This window comes from Pleurodeles waltl, chromosome 4_2 (assembly GCF_031143425.1).
Source record: "Pleurodeles waltl isolate 20211129_DDA chromosome 4_2, aPleWal1.hap1.20221129, whole genome shotgun sequence".
Classification (NCBI taxonomy): domain Eukaryota; kingdom Metazoa; phylum Chordata; class Amphibia; order Caudata; family Salamandridae; genus Pleurodeles; species Pleurodeles waltl.
Window position 1 is genome coordinate 626,356,285 of NC_090443.1, and position 16,347 is coordinate 626,372,631.

Genomic DNA, 16,347 nt, shown 5'->3' on the forward strand with positions numbered 1-16,347 from the left:
ACCGCTAAGGATACACTGCCCTGGCCAACACCGGACTTGCCCATACACCATCCCCCACCTGTCGATTTGGAATTATATGCCATTATGTTGACAGTCATACCCATGTGTTGTGTGTGTGTATTTCCCCATTCATATGTGTCACGCATGGTTGTGTTAGAGTAGTTGTGGGCTCAGCCTGTGACTGTTGTGACCTACTGTTTGCTATATGTGGTACATATTTTCTGCAGTGGCACATTTCAGCATCAAGATGTGTGGTTAAACACTACAGCAGTTTAGTTGGTCTGGGTAGTGGCATGTTACCAATGACACAGGACCAGCCTGCTATTCCCCGAGTGCCTGTTCAGTTCATTGTTCCATTCACCCACGGGGCATCCGGACTGCATGATGGAGTGGTGGCTGCCTTATGTGGATGTGTTGTCAATGTGCGGGGTGGTGGTGCTACCGGCAAATGTCTGGGTACTGTTGGGACAGTTGCAATGACTTGTGTGCTGTGAGATGCAGCACACATGTGCTTGGACAATGTGGCAAAGCAGTTGCAAGGTGTTACTGCAAGGGTCAGCATCCTGACATTAGCCCAGGAATTGTATTGGCTGACTACCTAATCTCTGAAGTCTTGGTAATGTTGGTCGGGTTGATATGACTATATACAAGGGGTGTTGTGATGACACAACCAGAGTCACAGTGATTATACATGCCATCCATCCCATGTGCTACATATGTACATGTAGGTATTTAGTCCTGGTGATCGATATATGTCCAGGTTGTATATGTGTTATGGTGCATGACACTACCAAGGCATAGGTACATGTGTAGTTTACGTCAGCATGGTGCGACTTGCTTAATGTACAATGTGTCCCTCTGTGCCCCTTTGACATGCTTAGTGTGAGTCCTATGTGCCTCCCCCTTCTTGCTCTTGACATTTTAGCATAAATTTCTCCCATGCAACTTACCCGGCATTTCTGTGTTCTTGGTAGTCTACGCTGTTCTGTCCTGCGATTCCTGTGATGAGTTCCTCCGTGATGACTGCTGCAACCATCTCCTCCATCTCGTCCAAGTCCTCTTGTGGTGCTGGACTCTTACCTCCAGTTTGCAATGCTACCTACCTGTTCACTGCCATTTTTTCCTTTGTCCTTCACTTCTAGTCATGCTAGCGTTTCGTGCATTCTGTTACATTTATGCTCACCTCTGCCACACTAATAATCTTGTCTACTATCTGCTGCCAAATTGCCTCTCTCCTTCCAATTGGCAATTTTGAGGTGCCGAAGAGTTGATTTTGATGCTCCGTCGCCTCTCTCACCAGTATTTTATACTGGTGAGAGGCCGCACTGAAACAACACTTTCTCTTTTGCTTCTCCCTTCCCAGGGCTTGTCTGTGCTCTCCTGGCAGGTTCCTAGTTGATTGGGGTCTACCTGGGGTCTCTCCTGGCTTTCTGGGTACATTTTGCTTCTCCTTTGCACTGTTTTCTCCATTAGCATCTGTATTCGACGATATTGCGGGCAAAAATGATGCATTTCCATTTTGCAATATGCTTACATGTCGTAAAACGGGTTAAAGTCATTTTTCTGGCATAAACGTCATTTTGCTTATGACAAGGCGCAATGGTTAATATCGAAAAATTACTCTAAACATTTTTTAGCACCACCCAGCGTCATAGTATAAATATGACGCCCGGGTGGCGTTAGAAAATGGTGCTAGTCAGTGCTAAACGTTTTGGCGCAAAACTGCATTAGAGCAGTTTTGCATCAAACAGTATAAATCAGGGACTACGTTTTTTTTCCATGTAAGAACATTGCAGTAACACTTGAGAAAGAGGTTGGTAGAGCACAATTTTCATGAAAGGTGGTCACTCCTGCCTTTTCTTCAGAATCTTTTAAGGGTACCACTCTGGCATCCTATATGGACATCAATGGATTTGGCTGCCTAGCATGACTCTCTAACAGCTGTTTAATGAAAAAGCCCACTTAAGGAACCTTCTTGCTTCTCTTCCTCCCCAAGAAACCAGACACCCTGGTACTCTAACAACCTGTGTCAGGAAAAAACAAAATGCAAAAGCCTCGAATGACGTTGGAGTTCCAATACATCTACTGGGGACAACACTGCGTAACAGGCCATACTCTGAGACAATAAGATCAGTATAGCTCGGAAAATGCATATTCCACAAAGGAACTCCACAAAGTATTAAATAGCTTTCTGAATCTTCATGTCTGTGTCGCTACTACCCCGGCATCTCAGGAACTCTGTGATATCCTAGCCAATTTCTTTGAAAATAAAATCAATTCATTTTACAAGAGCTTTTACTTTCCGCTAGTTTAAAACAACCAGATGTGACACTTGATCTGAGACAACATCATCATGATGCCAAAGCTGCTTTGCAGGCTTTTGAACTCTGCTCTGTGGATCAGATGCAGAAGATGCTAACCCTGGCTAAATCAGGCACTCCTTTAGATCCTTGCCCTACTAGGATAATGACTAACCTACCTATCTACCTGACTCCATTGGTAAAATGTTTGTTTAATCTTTCTTTAACATCTGCTAGAATGACATCTGATTGAAAGTATGCACAAGTATCTCCACTTTTTAATAAGCCTTTTGCCAGTCCTGAAGTCAAGTCCTCGCTAATGACAGACTCATCTCCTTAATTCCTTTGCTTTTGAAAATTCTAGAAAGTATTATTAACAAGCAACTAACATCCTCTCTAGATGAACATAAGATCTTAGGGCCTCATTTTGAGTTTGGCTGTCAGACTGCCAGACCGTCATGTTGGTGGTCCTGAAAAGACTGCCATGTTAGCGGTCTTACAGACTGCCATATTGGGTGTTACATAAGCAGTTCTGCTGACTGCCATAATAAAGTGCCAGATCGACAGTGGCACTGAGGCCCCGCAATAGGTAGTCCGAACTCCAGCCCCAACAGCATAGAGACCAACGACTGACCGTATTATTTCCTCAATGCTGTGGTCAGGCAATGGCAGTCCGAACCACAGCAGTTCGTGGTCACCAAAGTAATTCACAACTGCACATTGGATGAATGTGAAAACAACACAGCTGACACATATTGCCACACTAGACACACCTACAAAGGACACTATAAAACACACCCCTTCACACACCACAATCTTTCACATTTACACACAAGACCCAGCAAGACAGAACAACTCTTTCCCCACACTGCACTGAAACTAGACACCATTTTATTCACTATCCCATACAATACCCTGCACACACGTTTGTCCAGTTACACCCTATTGCATTACTAACCATTTACCAACCATTTAGTGAGTCACTGTCACTCTTCTGAATTTCAATTTGTTTTTTTTGTCCCACCATGTCACATTCCAAAAATCCCAGTTTCACAGATGAAGAGTTAAGAGTCGTGGTGGGTGAAATCATTAGAGTAGTAGAACATTTGCTTGGAGCACTAGTCCTGCACTCTCCTCTCAGTAGGAACATGGAAATGTGGGACAGGACTGTCGAAAGAGTGAATGCTGTAGTCACCACCCTGCGCACAACTAAGGACAGTAGGGAGGTTGAACGACCTCAGGGGAAAAAGCATGTTCCCTCGTCTCCAGGCACCAGCTGCAGGCCACGAAGGCTGGTGGTAGCCCTCCCAGTTCCCCATTACAACCCTATCCCTGGAAGGAGAAGGTTTTGTCCATCCTGCACCCCGGTGGCTTGACAGGAATACTTGGGAGAGTGGAGTCCGGTAAGTCACAACACTAAAAATGTCACCAAAATGCTATGTCATGCATGCTTACTGCTCACTTTCTGCCACCTTCATTAACACTCCACTTGCCAACCCAGTGTCCACGTGCCCAAAGACGCCTATCTGGCATCTCACAATTGAAGTGTACTCACATGGGGGGATAACATCTGTGTATAGTGTGTGTATTACAGGGAGGTACATGATTACAGTTCCCAACAGGTACTGTTCTACAACTCCAAACACCGGACCAGTGTACCCTTCGCCAAATACCCTTGTTGGTGAATTCCCAATTGCAGTGTACCCACCTGGAAGGATAACATTTGTCAAGTGTGTGTAGTACAGGGATTGGCATAACTGCCAAGGCCAGGATTCACTGTTACTGTTACTCCACTTAGCCAGCCCTGTGTCCTCTTCACCAATACCCTTGTTTGTTAACTCACAATTGTTGTGTACTCACCTGGGAGGATAACATGTGAATAGTGTGTGTACTATATCAAGTGACATGACTGCAACTCCCAGCAGGCACAGGTTCTGTAACTTTAACCACCAGCACAGTTTTCTCTAGTCCAAAAGCCTCTGTGTCCCAATTCTCTATTGACATGTTCTCACCTTGGAGGATACCATGTGTATAGTGTGTGTAGTACAGGGAGGTATATGACTTCAAATCCTAGGAGGCTTTCTTAGCACCAGTCCAGGATTATCTTCTCAAACATACATGTTTTGGAACTCACACATGAAGTGTACTCACCTGGGCAGAAGACATTTCTCAGGTGTATGAAGTGCAGGGAGTGACATGATTGCCAAGGCCGGGAAGCTCTGTCTGACCTACTCCAAACACAAGCCGAGTGTTTACTTGTCCAAATGCCCTTGTTCGCCAACTCTCGATAGAAATGTGCTCACCTGAAGGATAATATTTGTATACTGTGTGTAATCAGGGAGTAACATGACTTCTACTCCCAGGTGGGCCTGTTCCTGTAACTCCAAACACCGGCCCATTGTGCACTTACCCCAGTAAACTCTCAAATTAAGTTTACTTACCTGGGAGGTTACCAACTGTCAAGTGTTGAGAAGTAGAGAAAGTGACATAACTGTAAAGCCCAATGGGCCCTGTTTCGCTAACTACAATTACCAGCCCAGTGTCCGCTTACCACAGTGCATCTGTCAGTAAACTCTCCAATGAAGTTTACTTCCCTAGGAGGTTACCAATTGTCAAGTGTTGGGAGGTAGAGAAGTGACATGACTGTAAAGCCCAATGGGCTCTGTTTTGCTAACTACAATCTCCAGCCGAGCGTCTACTTGTCACAGAGCATCGGTCAGTGAACTATCAAATGACGTTTACTCACCTGGGAGGTTACCAATTGTCAAGTGTTGGGAAGTAGAGGGAGTTACATGACTGCAAAGCCCAATTAACACTGTTTCGCTAACTACAATCACCAGCCCAGTGTTTACTTGTCACAGTGCATCTGTCAGTGGACTCTCAAATTAAGTTTACTCACCTGGGAGAATACCGATTGTCAAGTTTTGGGAAGTAGAGGGAGTGGCATGACTGCAACTCACAGGAGGCACTGTTCAAGTGACTCCAAACAGCAGAATAGTGGTAACTTGTTCAATAAGCCTTACCTGCTAACTCTTAATTGAAGTTTACTCACCTGGAAGGGACCAAGATACAGATCATGATCAACTCAGAGTTTTGAACAGCTAAGCCAAGATGAAACTATGGAGAACAGGAAGGACAGCTTACCCAGTGTGACAAAAAATTATCCCAAAGGCCTCAATATGCATCACCAGAATTGTATTGACAGCAGACACATTCACACTGCACTTACCACATGATGAGTCCAATGACATATACAACAAAGTCCGGGGTCATCTTACATGACTATCAACTAGGCCCCAATAAGCTCAAATCCACATCCTGCCACTGTTCTGCCTGCACTGGTGGCAAAATGTAATTTTCAGCCCATCCTCCCAAGTACTAATGACCTGCAAAATTTAGCAGCTGCCTGACTTTAATAGAAGTGGCGTGTTTCACAAATCTCAGGTCAATACAACCAATAGCATGGGTATGTGTCGTAATAGGATGACCTGCAAATCACCTATATACAAGGGCTTTGCAAAATGTCACTATAAATGGTAGGAGGTAGATATCACAATACTACCAGTAACATTGTATTTTGACGTCAACAGGTCAAGCTGCCACTGGGCTCACAGAGGCCACTGAAGAGACAGCCACTACCTCCCTGAATAAAACCCTCAGAGAAGAATATACTCACGGATGGCTGGACATAAAGGATGGTTCAGGCCCATCCAGACTACCTGGTCACACCCCAACAGTGAGTCTCACTGTGGTAACATTATCACCTCCCTGGTTGCGTCGACATCAGAGGCAGCCATTCACCCCAAATATGTGCCCTTCGGGCATTGTCTAATATCTTGTGCCCCCAGTCCAGCATCCTGAGTCACAGCACCACACTTTGGACAATGATAGTTCTGGAACCAGTGGGAGGGGGCATCCTGTTACAAGGGCGCAGGCCAGGCGGGGGGAAGGGAGCATGGGAGGGAAGCTGTCGGCAAGCGGGGTGAGCCTACTGGGGATGCTCCTGGCCAGGACCCCACCAGCCAGGTTTTGGGATCTATCAGGAGTCCCAAAGTGTGATGGACCTAGTCCTTGCAGAACTCCGAGAGGTCAAGCAGATGCAGAGGGACATCCATAGGAATATGCATGAACAGTGGGAGGCCCACAATAACAACATGGCCTCCTTAACAGGGATGTTGCGGGACATTAACAGTACCCTAATTAGAGATCATCAACAACAATCTACCCCTTCCTTTGACACCGCAACACCAGGCCCTTCATCAGTGCCAGCCACTGGAAGGGAGTCCCTGTCAGGGGAAGTACTCGCCCCAGACACCCCTGCCTCTGCCTCTGTAGTAGCAGAATCTCCACCCACACAAGCGGGGACGTCCAGCAAAGTCTCCAGGAGGTGAGGATGGCAAGACCCCCACCACTGTTAGCTAATGACCTCTCCTTAAAGAACCTCCTTTATGTGACACATATTCACTTTGTTGACTGTTCTTCAACCACCTTCCATTTATCTTGGGAGTAGTACACTGGACTTTAGACCTACAATTGTGTGGCATCTACTCCAATTATTTAATTCACTATGACTGAACACTTCACTGTTCCTTTTAACCATGCCCAATTCAATTTTAGAGCGCACGTTTTCAATAAATTCACCTATCCCAAAGTCATTGTCTGCTTGTTTCTGTTCCACATTTTGCTATGTAGAGATGTAAGACTATGTGAAGCAAATGAGGGAGACACAAGATACTAATGCAAGGAAGGATATGTTACACGTTCACTGCCCTGCTGAGGATTACTAACAATGCACACACATTTCTACAAGTGTTGGGTCACACAAAATATTTTATTACACTGTGTAGCACGTAGGCTGTACATATGCCTGGACTGTCAAAGCCAAGAATGGCTGACTCATATTGTGTCAAGGTACATATACCAGGGTGCAGCCAGCAGACCATGGAAGGAAGGGCCTTGTCAGACATTGTCCTGTAGAACAGTTAAACAGAAAAGTGAGTGGTGTCACCAGCTTGAGCGTTATCACATATCAAAACCAAGTAATCCAACATCACATAAACCAGGGTACAGACAGAGGGCAGTACAACAGTCCCTGATCACAGGTCCATCATGATTTAATGACCTTGCATCCGGTGGTATAACACAAACATATGTCAGCGTTGTGATAGTGTTTAGCCTATGTGAAGGGTGAATGCCATGCTTGCACTTGATGACAATATTTTTCATGCCCACATGATCTCACAAATGATGCAATCTGCCCATCACAGCACAATAAACAAGTGCAATGTGCACTTCTGACTTCTATCCAAACACTTTTTAAGCTGTCTTGCCACAGGTCTCATACACCCCAAATCCATGACCTACAATACCTGGAACAATCCATGTCCACTTCCTATATCAGAAAAGGATCAGATACCTGTCAATGTTACAACTCTGAAATGCTCACTTGAGGATGTCAGGTTGAGATACCTATACATAGACAAAATGAGGAGTATAGACTTGAAAAAAGTCCTAGTACACAATTCCTATGGCAAGCACCTGGAAAGTAAATGACATTACAATGAGACTGACACAAACAATGTAGCTACAGGAAGGTGGGGATATGTCAAAGGCTAAACCTTCAAGTGCCTTTTGGCTGAATATTGTAGAGTATTTGCTCCCCAGTTTTTCTGAGAACACTCCACTCCACACATTCTAACAATGACAGAACACAGTCACAGTTACAGTCACAGTCACAGTCACAATGTCACATGACATACTTGTACTCAAGAAAAGTAGCTATTGATGAGATCATCCCACAAGTCAGCTCCTTCCTCTTCACCACTGTCATCCTCACTTGGCATTTCAGGAGTCTCACCCAGTGGGGCTGCAGGCCGCTTCTCCTCTGGGATGTACTGGATATTCCTCCACAGGGGAACGTTGTGAATCACGCAGCATGCCACAGTGATTTGACACACTATTCCAGGTGAGCCTAAGAGACCTACCCCTGCTTGGTCCAGAGACCTTAATCTGCCCTTCTGGAGCCAAAAAGCACGCTCCACAACCTGTGGTGTTCTTACATGGCCCTCATTGAAGCGGACTTCCCGTGGCCTAGTTGGATTCCTTATTGGCGTCAACAACAAAGGACGGCTTGGATATACAGAGTCTCCTGTAAAGAAATGGGACATGTGTGCAACAATGAGTCCATCTCATCAGGATTGTGGCACCAGACATTGCACAAACAGGACAGATGTGACTTACCAACCAGCAAGGCCCTCTGTGGCTAGTGTTGTGCCATCACCTGGGGGATAGTGCTGTTCTGCATAATCAATGAATTATGGACTGAACCTGAATAACGGGCACAGACATGTGAAATGTCCATATCAGCCAAATACACAACTTGAACGTTGCTGGAATGGAAGTTCTTTCTGTTGGGGTATACTTGTTCATTGGCTTGTGTTGAGACCAGGCCAACATTTGTGCCATCAGTAGCCCCCACCACATGTGGGATGCATTCAAAACCATAAAGGTCAGCCTTCACTTGGGCTAAATCATCACGTCAGGGAACCTGTATGTCAATGCGTTTCAACATTACTGAGAGGACATCCTTCAAAACCAGACTGAGGATAGGTTGGGACATGTCAGCTGACAGGGCCACTGGATGTTGGAAGGACCATGTGGCTAAGAAGTGCAATATTGACATGACTTGTACAATGGGTGGTATGCTAGTTGGATAACTAATAGCTGGCATCAGATCTGGATCCAACTGACAACATAAGTCCACTATTGTTTGCCGATTCAAATGGTAGACCATTATTACATGATGTTCTTCCATGGTCTGAAGGTCTGGCAGTGGACGGTAGACAGGTGGTTGACGCATCCTCCCTCTCCCTGGGTACCTATATGTGACAACATGATTTCTAACATTAGTCGTCGTGTCCACAACAACATACATAATGCATGTCAATGATATCATGTGAGAAGGCATCTAAGAATGGATAGACATGGCAACCAGTACACATCACAGCTACTAATAACACAAGGGTCACTTGTGACCCGCATGGTTTGCCATCCATTTGTCCACAAAGTGTATCTGGACCAAACTCAACTATGTGCATCACAAATGCCCCTCGAAATGTGATTAGATACCCTAACCACAGAAATTACCTTTGACGGGCTTGGACTGTGCCCCACTGTAAAACGCCATCTGTGTCCTACAAAATACTACAATGGTTTTTTAATAGTAGGACCAACATGACAAGACAGGATAAGCAAGTTTATGAGCTCCAAACAACATGTTCGGAGATATGATTCAATTAGTGAAGCCCAATATGGTATTTCAGGCTCTAAAATGGCAGATGCCTGACATCCTCCACTGGACATTAGAAACAACCTGCGACTGTCGTTGGACGTCGTCATGGTGGTAGATTGTTCCAACCGCGGTGGACACAGCCATAGGCTAACATTGTTGCCAGTGGTGGTCATGGGCCAATGGCTGTGTTAGTCGGTGGTGATGACCACGTACGTGGCGGACAAGACCACCATGTTCTGCAGAATCACTCACTTGACTCCTGACACTGCTGCCAGCAAGACCTTTGCTACCGAGTTGTTGTGTGCCACCTCTGGGAGCAATCACGCCATGTCTAGCAGGTAATAGGGCCCCTGTCTTTTCTCCAGAGGAGCTGGAGAGGCTAGTGGATGAGGTCCTACACTTGTATGGATAGCTCTATGGTGCCCCAGAGGAGCAGGCAAGTACCACATGGTCACAGTTTTCTCTGTAGCTCACCATCCTTTTCCTCCTCACAGGCTAGATTGTGGCCGTATCTGCCAGTTTGACTACTTATGTGCCTGTAGGTACAGTCTGTGTGGCAGCAATGGGAGGGTCAACGTGCAGGTATTGGTGGCCAGTGCTATATGTTGAGTACATTTACATATTGTCGTGTAGGTTGTTTGGGTTCCTAGACCCTCCTTGTGTTGGGTGTACATATCTAGGTGAGGAGAGATTACTGCCATCAACTTACATCTCATGATTGATGTATGTGTCAGACAATATGTATGTGCATGATAGCATGAGCTGAGCATTCATGTTGTATGATTCACTTGAGAGTAATGCGAGCAATGTGTATGGTGCCACAGAGATTTCTTCACATGCAGGGCCATTTCCTGTGCAGATGTTGTTTAGGGGTGTGTCCAAAGTGATATGTGTCCTAGTACAGCCTCCTTCCCTGAGTGCTCCTGATGCCCCACCCCTATTGTGCAGGTGTTGTTAGGATAGTGCTCTTTGTCTGTTTGTCTCTCTGTCTATTGTGCATGCCGTTGCCCTTCTATTGTGCTGTGGCGTGGGTGATGTGTGTGTCCATTGCAGGGCTGGTTCCTGGTCGTGGTGTTTCTGATTCATGCCACATCCATACATTTTCTTTTTTTTAAACATATTTTATTGTAGTTTCATTCAAGTAAACATAATACAGTATCATACAATACAGAATGATCCTGTTATCCAGTGCCTAATGCCAATTTAAATCCTAGTAATTCGGTCCCCCACATCCTCCCTCCCTTCCCCCCTTTAGGTGAGCCATCTGTGCCGTGTCATAGCTACAGTGCACCTAGCTGTGTATTCTCCGGGATTTGAGCTTCCACTTCCTATATCTGAGGATGGAGACCTCCCTCTATACATTCATATCTCCTGAGCCTATAGTCGTGGGTGAAGTCCCCTAGTAGTGGAACATAGGAGTGGTTCAGTTACCTATCCGTCTGCCCCTTCGTCAGGGTTGGGATCCGCTCGGGTTTCCTCCCTAAGGGCATCCAACACTATTTCCCAGCCCTGCGCCACTTCTGGTGGTCTCAGCCCTCTCCTGGCCTCCCCATGAAGAATTCTCCCCTCACAATCAGCCTACCTGGTCAATTCTCCTGTCCATTGGGGTATTCTTAGACCTACTGGGTTCTTCCAGGACATCGCAATTTCCCATTTTGCCAACGTATAGGCCAGGTCTTGGAAGTTGTTGCTGACCTTGTACTTGGCAGAATGTGTCAACCAACCAAGCAGGTAATGGCCCATTGTACAGGGGATGACCCTTTCCATGGATGTGGCCACGATCCTGCACACCGTCGTCCAGAATATCACCACCTGAGGGCAGTCCCAGAACATATGTTTAAATTCCACTCCCGTCAATCCACATCTCGGGCATCCTATTCCTGCGGTTCCAAAACACCTAGTGATCCGGCCGGGAGTAAGGTATGCTCGATGTAATACATAAAAGTTAATAAGCTTAAACCTGGCATTTCGGGTTGATCTGGGAATCCCCTCTAGTATGCGTCCCCAGTCCCCAGTCCATCAGTAATGTCAGTCCCCAGATCCTCTTTCCATGTCAATTTAAGTTGGGTCGAGGGTAGGGTCCTGTCAGCTTGAATCCTACTGTATAGATTTGACACTGCTTTATATTTGCCAGAGGATGTCGCCAAATATGTACATGTTGCTTGAGCCGGTGGCTCACCCATTCCTCCTTGCCAATGCTTACGAATACTGGCCGTAATGGCACCATACAATAAAAAGTGACCTCCTGGCAACTCAAATTCTGCTCTGAGGGCATCAAAGGGTATTAATTTCCCCTCTTTAAACAATGTTCCTACTGTCTGAATTCCTGCCTCCACCCAAGCCTGAGGTCCCCCCAATCCCCGCGATGCAGCAGAGCCCGCAATGACAGTAGAGGGAGTTCTGGGGAATATGGGGTTTTAATCTTGATTTTGCGGAGGAAACCTTTCCAGCAATGCATCAGAATTTTAAGTTCTGGGGAATCTTGTCTCCCATCACCCGGGCGTCCCAGCAATACCTCAAATATCCTAGCCCCTGTAGGGGTGGACAGATGTACTCTCTCCTCCGGTTACGTTCTACCTGTAATCCGTTGTGCCAACCATTGGAGCTGCGCAGCCAAGTAGTAAGCTTCAAAATCCGGGACCGCCAGCCCTCCGTCTGTGGAATACCTCTGCAATTTAACCAAGGCCACTCTTCTCCGTCCACCGCCCCACAGGAAAGCAACACCCATTGATTCAAGCTCTTTAAATATAGTCTTTGGTATCCATACTGGGAGGAGAGTAAAGTGGTATAGTAGTCATGGCAGCGCTATCATTTAGAGGATCGCTACTCTTCCTGCAACAGATAAGGGCAAGGTTTGCCAAAAGGCCATACTGGCCCTTAGTGACCTCAGTGAACCCCCCCACATTACTCTCTAGTATATCCTGCGGGTCATAAAAGATCTTAACTCCCAAATAAGGAAGACAGCTCGGCACCCACTTGACAGTTCCCAGTCCCAGCGGAGGCTCCACTGATACTCTCAAAGGGATTAATCCAGTTTATTCCCAGTTCACCCCTAATCCGGAGAGTCTACCGAACTGAGCAAGCATCTGCTGTGCCCGTGGCAGATCCCTTTGTACATCTTCCAGAAATATCAATAGATCATCTGCATATAAGGCTATTTGGCGTCTCTTTGTCCCGCTAGTATTCCAGGACCTCCTCCACCTTTTCTTGCCATAGCCGCCAGTGGTTCCACTGCCATCACAAGCAGCAATGGAGATAGAGGGCACCCCTGTCTTGTGCCCCTCCAACCATATAGTTTAGGGATATTGTCCGGCCAGTACGTACCCTGGCAGTGGGTTTGGTATACAACAGTCTTACCCAAGCAATGTACTCTGGCCCCAGTCTGAGCCGGGCCATCACTGCATAAAGAAAGTCCCATTCTAGACTGTCAAAGGCCTTCACTATGTCTCTTGCCAGGACCCCGGCTGTTGTACCGTCTACCTTCTGATCCCTCATGATTGCTACCAATCTGCATATGTTATCCACCGTATTTCGCCCGGGCACAAATCCCGTCTGATCTGGGTGTATTAAGCTTGGCATGTATGAGAGCAGTCTACTGGCTAAGATTTTACTGAGGATCTAATAGTCCAGGTTCAACATAGAAAGAGGCCTATACGCCCCCGTCTCCGTATGATTTTTCCCAGCTTTTAGCAAGGGTATTATTATTGCTTCCCACACAGATGCTGGTAATACTCCTTGCTCCTTCACTGTCCTATACAGGATTTCCAACGCTGCACTAACAAGTCTTTGTATGTGAAATAGAATTCGACACGGAGGCCATCCGTCCCTGCTGTTTTCCCACTCGCTAGATCCCCAATGGCCTTCTTGAGTTCGGTCTGTGTAATAGCCCCACCCAGCTGCTCTGCAACATCTGGCAACAGTGGCTTGAGTTGCATCTGGGGTAAATACCGCTCAGTAGCCTCTCTATCATATTGGAGTTTACTTGTATATAGTAGTTCGTAGTAGGTCATAAAGTGTGCATTAATTTGTTCCTGGTCATATATATATGCTCCCCTTGCTCTGAAATCATGTCAAGTATGGTTGAGTTCCTATGAGTATGTGATACTACCCATGCTAACATCCGCCCCACCCTGTCTTTCTCCCTGTGTGCTCTGGTGAGATAAATTCTGCAGTCAAAGCATCGTAGCCACTCTACACATTCTGCAACTGTTACTCTAAGCTCTAGTAAGGAGTGTTGCATAAGTGGGTTTTCAGATCTAACTTTTTCCACCTCTCTCAGCCTAGCCTCTGCCAGCTCAGTGTCTCTAAGAAGGGTCCTATGCACCCCCACTGCTCCTGCTATGCACCTCCCCCTTATCACCACTTTAAATGCATCCCATTCAATCAGGGGATCACTGGTCGAGCACTCATTATCCTTGAAGAATTGGCTGATATGTTGTCTCAACTCCCCCTGAATGTGTGCATCTACTAATGATTCTGGCTTCAGTCTCCAAGTGGGGATGCAAGGTGGGGGCGAGCCCCATCTCATAGAGAGTAGAAGAGGATTATGCTCGGACGCAGTACGGGCTAGGTACTCAGCATTAGATATAAGCAGAAAGGTCTTTAGGGTGCAAAAAAAACACATCCAATCTGATATGGAGTTTGTGTAAGTGGGAGAAGTATGAGTAGTCCCTAACTAAGGGGTGCAGCCATCGCCATACATCTATCAGTCCCCAATTTGTGTTCCAGGACGAGAATTGTCGTGCCACCCTCATCATAGGGGAGTCGTGCAGCGGGGGGTGCGAGCGGTCCATAGTGGGATTTGCCACGCAGTTAAAATCACCTCCCAGCACCAAGGGGCATTTTAAATAAGTAGCCAGGAGGCCTGATATGCGAGTGAAGAACTCGCCCTGGTCTGAATTTGGCGCGTATACATTAATCAGTGCTAACTCTCTATCCTCTAACCGACCCCTAATAGCTACAAAGCGGCCTTCCGGGTCTATAAGACTGTCCAGCAACTGAAACGGGACCCCGGCCCTTATCCAGATTAGTGTTCCTCTCACAAATGCTGAGTATGTAGTGTAATATGGCTGTCCTCTCCAACGCTTTTATAAGGCCTTCCCTTCTGTGTGAGTTAAATGCGTTTCTTGGAGCATTGAAATCTGAATAACCCACCACTGTAAGTATGAGAAAACCTTGTATCTCTTGGACATCGTGTGCATACCCCTTATGTTCCACGAGAGGAGTTTGTATGTGTCTAACGCTGCCATTTCAATATCTCCCTTTCCTCCCTGGCTAAGATCCCCATTGTGTGCTCTTCTGAGATTAAGATCTATGCTCTTACAGGTTGTCTCTGCAGCTCCATTGTTATTACTTTCCGTGACTCACCTAACCCTTTAGATTGGCCCCAACAAATAACATCCCAACTCCCCTTCCCCAGTACAAAAGTGTGAACGTCTCTCATCCAAACTCAGTTAATATTTCAACTAGTCTTTCGAAGCGGGGGTACTCTTAGTACGTTAAAAGAGAATGCCAGAATACCAATCTCCACCCTCGGACTGTCAGTCTTCACATGGAATTGTGGACCCAGCTTCTTCCAGTTTGGGGAGTCTTTGCAACGTCGAAGTATCGTGCCTTCCAGCGCCGACAGTCATATTTGTAATGGTGCAGAAGATTTTTGGGGCCCCCTCCAGCTTGTGCTATTGAAGCTCTGAGGAGTGCCCCTCAGATGATACAGTCCGATGTGACCAGTGTCACATCTGGGCCGGACCTGTCCGACATGCGCAATGTTACTGATTCCTGATCTTAACCTGACTGGTCTAGCTCTTCAGATATCCGTGCTGGGGTTCCAAATTCTTAGTCATTCAGCGAGGCAGCCGCCTCCATTGCTTTTTGTCTTTCCCTTTGGATCTCAGTATGGGACGGGCTACTTACTTTCCGGGGTTTAGTCTGCTGCCTTCCCCTTTGCTGTTACGTGAGCGGGCCCCTTGCCTGGAACTCGCCCTCTATTGGTGTTTGCTGATCCAACTATTGCCACACCCCTTCGGACATAGTGAAAAACTGTGAGCCCTCTTTAGTCACTACTCTGAGTTTTGCGGGAAACAGCATCCTCTATTGGAGCCCTAGTTGGCACAATTTTTGTTTGGCCTCTCGGAAAGAGGCCCTCAGTCTCTGCACTTCCCGAGAGAAGTCAGGGAAGATGCGAATCGTGTGATTATCCAACTTGCAGTCTCTGTTTTTCCTGCTTTGGCTCAACAAGTAGTCCCTGTCTTTGTAGTGAAGAAGTCTGGCTACTATTGGTCTCGGGCGGGCCCCAGGAGGCGGAGGGTGTGCCGGGACCCTGCGCGCTCTTTCAATTGCGAAGAAAGGAGAGAGTCCTTCATCTGCCACTTTTTCTTTTAGCCAAGTCACTAGGAGCTCCACCAGTCCAGTCCTACCTAAACATTCAGGCATGCCTATCACACAAATGTTATTTCACCTTTTTTTTTATACTGCATCCTCCGCTCGTAGTTCCAGGTCATGAATTTGCTTCTAAATCTGTTGTGTCTTTGCAGTGGTATCTTTAACCTCTGACAGCAGTTCTTTTAGTTGCCTATCTGTAGTGGTGACCTTTTCAGCTAAGTGGCGGTGGTCGTCCCTGAGTACTGTGAGGTCTGTGGCCAGGGCATCGATTTTTCCTTCCAGGGCTACTCAAGAGGCTGTTATAGCCCGCAGCACGTCTTGAAGCATGGGGTTACCGCTCTGTTCTTCAGAAGAGGTGTTCTTTGATCCTGGTCG